Source organism: Trichosurus vulpecula, chromosome 3, assembly GCF_011100635.1.
Source record: "Trichosurus vulpecula isolate mTriVul1 chromosome 3, mTriVul1.pri, whole genome shotgun sequence".
Classification (NCBI taxonomy): Eukaryota; Metazoa; Chordata; class Mammalia; order Diprotodontia; family Phalangeridae; genus Trichosurus; species Trichosurus vulpecula.
Window position 1 is genome coordinate 128,736,175 of NC_050575.1, and position 3,857 is coordinate 128,740,031.

The following is a 3,857-nucleotide window of genomic DNA, read 5'->3' on the forward strand; positions in this document are numbered from 1 at the left end:
AAATCCTACATAACTTGAGAATTGCTGTATAAATAAAAATAATTATTATTTGGATTAGAAGGTAGATAAGGAAGGTTTGTTTTGATTTAAGGATGATTCTCACCTACCCAGACTCTTGACTAATACAAATTTTTCCAGGTAAAACTGGCATTCCAAGCCAAAAACTGTAGAAGATGAGAGAGCCAGTCAGACTCAACGTATCATATCCTGGATTCTCCTCCAGAGGAGAAGCCACAATGAAAGGCAAGCAAAGAACATAGCCAGTTAGCAAGCTGTGGGAAGAAGTGAGTTATAATGGTTTGGGGAATTCTTGTTACTTTCCTTCTGCTTTGAAATAAAAATGCTAAAGAGAGAATGCAGAATGCCAGAACTAGAAGGGACCTTGGAACACTGAATATTAGAGCTGAAAGGGCTATTAGGTCATAAAATATAGAATGTAAGTGCTGAAAGGGATTTTAGAAATTATGTGTAGATAGATGAACATGAGGAACTCCAACTGTCTTTTAATCAAGTAACAATTTGAGAGCAGCATAGGAGAATTGTAGTAGTATTTACTACTGACCTGACTTAAAAGGGGATGCTTTCTCTAGCTCTCTTCAGTCCTTTGGACAGTTAAATAAAACTATTTAACAACACTGACAGATGAGTCAGTACCAAGTCATACATACCATCTTAGGATCTATAGCAACTTACTCATAATGCCCACTGATACTCTTAAGATTTCCTTATCTTCTTCAATAGATAACTCTATTAAAGGGAAAGCACATGGAAGAACAAGTCTGATGCAGTAAAAACAGCCGTAGGTTATAAATTTGGAAAGCCTGGGCCACTGTATGAGTAACTGTGTAACCTTAAGTAAGTTACTTCACATCTGTGTGGTCCTCAATTCCCTCATCTCTAAAAGGGGAGGCTTTGGACTTCTTGATCTCCAAAGTCCCTTCTAGTTCTAATATTTTATTGTTGTTTTTGTTCAGTCATGTCTGACTCTTCGTGACCCCATTTAGGGTTTTCTTGGCAAAGATACTACAGTGGTTTGCCATTTCCTTCTCATATTACAGAAGAGGAAACGGAGACAAACAGGGTTAAGTGACTTCCCTAGGGTCACACAGCTAGTATGTGTCTGAGGCTGGATTTGAACTCAGAAGATGAGTCTTCCTGACTCCAGGCCTGGTGCTGTATCCACTGTGCCACCCAGCTGCCTGCCCTTAACATTCTTTAATACATGACCATTATCTAGATATGAGAGTGGTAGTGAGAATAGAGGGGGACTGATTGAGAGACGAGATTGCTCAGAAGTCATCCATTCCAGAAAGTTTTATATGAATTGATACAATGTAAGTAGAACCAAAAAACCTACATAATACAATAACATCAAATTAAATTAAAAGAAAAAATACTTTCTAATTATAATGACCAATCTCGGTCACAGTAAAAGATGAGAAAATACATTTCCCTTTGTTCTCTGCAGATATGTGGAACTACGGATGTAGAGAACACTGCATATACTGTTGGTTGACATTGGTTGATACGTTGGTTAGTTATACTGAACTGCTTCCCTCTTCCCATCCCTTTCCTTTTTATTTTCTGTTACCATGGCTTACTGGATAGAGGAGGGATATCTTGGAAATAAAGGTGATGTGAAAATAACACAGCAATAACAATTCCTTTAAAAAGGCATCTATGGTGTTTGTTTCTGCAGCACACATCCTAAATTGGAACAATACAGGGAAGATTAGCACGGCTCCTGTGCAAGAATGACATGCATATTCATAAAACATTCTACCTTAAAAAATTTTAAAAGTCTCCTATGGGTTTGACAAGCAAAGGTTCTTTCCAAATTCCCCTGACCTACCCTTCTGGTAGAGTTAGGAATTATCTCCTAAAGGTCCCAGTTATACAAATACCATTAGCTAGCTGGGCCTCCAGTCTTAGAATATTTGTTAGCATTATTCACACTGATTAAATTATATCAGCTAGCGAACACTTTCAGCTACTAGGCATGAAACCCAGGTGCATTTCCACTGGAGGTAGTAAGAGGTACCAGTACCAGGCAGCTCAAGTGTACTCAGTCTAAAGAATGGACCCAAGCCTGGAGTTCAAGTCCTGATTCTGACACTTAAGCAATTCATTTTCTTTTACTGAGCCTCAGTTTTTTCATCTGTGTGATGAGGAGGTAGGATTAGGTGATCTTGAAGGTCTCTTCCATTTCCAACATCTTATGTTCTATGTTCTAGAGTTCTCTAGTTTAAGGTACCTTTGAACTCTACTACATTTCTTTCTCCATAGGATCATATTAGTTTAGCAGAATGACCATAACACCAAAGCAAATATGCTAGCCACATGATCAATTAAGAAAGAAACATTTATTGAGTACTTAACTAATGCAAACACTGGGGATACAAGGACAAAACAACTACCACCAATTTCTAACCTCAAGGAGCTTACATTCTGTGGGAGAAACAAGTACTCCTATAACTAGATTTATATTTTATGTAAATACATATGAAATGAACATAAAGTAAATTCAAGGTTAATTATTTTGGAAGAGGAAGTACTGGGGGTGGGGGCAGGAGGGCTGTTTCAGAATCAGGAAAGACTTCCGGTATGAGCTGATGCTTGAGCTGGGCTTTAAAGGAAGAATTCTGAGCTCCTCTATTCCTTAAGGGTCCTCTCTGCTAGATTCTCGGACTGCTGGATTCTAAGACTGATTTAAAAAGGAGTACACACAAGTCTGTATTTTGTAGGAAGATTTGGAGTAGACAATAGATGTCCTTGCTTGATAGACCTAATGAATCAACAAGCACTTATTAAATACCTACTATGATGTCAGGCACTGTGCTAAGTGCTGAGGATACAAATAGAAAGAATGGTAAGTTTACATAAAGAATAATTAGAATAAACATAAAGTTAAAGATAGATGGTAGTTTGAGAAGGAAGCCACCAGCAATTGGGTAGCATCAGAAAAGAGTTCATGGAGAAGGTGGTGCCTGAATTCCATTTTGAAGGAAGAAAGGGATTCTGTGAGCAGGAGATTAAGAGGAATCAAATTCCAGGGATGGGGAATGGCCAGTACAAAGGAATGGAGATAGGACATATAGTGTTATATGAGGATAACAGAAAAAAAGGCTACTTGGGCTGTATCTCAGAATGCAAGGGAGAGACCACATACAATAAGGCTGGAAAGATAGGTTGGAGCCAGGTTGTAAAGAGCTTTTAAAAGATAAGAAGAGGGGTTTACATCTGATCCTATAAGGAACAGGGAGCCACTGGAGCTGATAGAATAGGGGAGTGATATAGTAAGATCTGCATTTAAGGAAAATCACTTTGGCAGCACAGTGTGTCAGATGGACTGCAGTGGGGAGCAATTTAAGGTAGGGAGGCCAATTAGGAGGCAGTTGCAATAATCTGGCTGAGAGGTGATAAAGGTCTGAACTAAGGTGGTAATTGTGAGTAAAAAGAAAGGGCCCTGATGTGAGAGCTTCATGGCTATAGAAATGACAAGATTTGGAAACTGATTGGCTATGTGTGGTGAGAGAGAATGAGTTCAGGAAACATCCACATCTTTATGTCTCCCTTCCCTGACTGGTGAGTTCCTGCCTCATGAGGCATTTGAAGAAGTGCCCAAGCCACTCCATACTCACTTCTAACCTCCCATCCTGATTTCTACAGATTCCATCTCCATTGTAGCTGACTCTGACAGTGGACATGCCCCTACCCCTGTGGGCCTTTCCACAGATTTTTACCTCCTTTCTCTTCCTTTTCAACTCCTTTTTGTGTGTTGTTTTCTCCCTACAGAATGTAAGCTCCTTTAGGGTGGGGACTGTCTTTCATTTTACTCATATCTGTATTCCCAACAC

The 3,857-nt window shown here is 39.3% G+C and overlaps 1 non-coding gene across 1 annotated transcript; it reads left to right on the forward strand.

The window, feature by feature from the left end:
* The first annotated feature begins 1,683 nt into the window (after window positions 1-1,683).
* LOC118845130 lies at window positions 1,684-1,789 on the forward strand. Its single transcript, XR_005010013.1, has one exon. It is a non-coding gene; the product is annotated as a U6 spliceosomal RNA (small nuclear RNA).
* The last annotated feature ends 2,068 nt before the right edge of the window (window positions 1,790-3,857 follow it).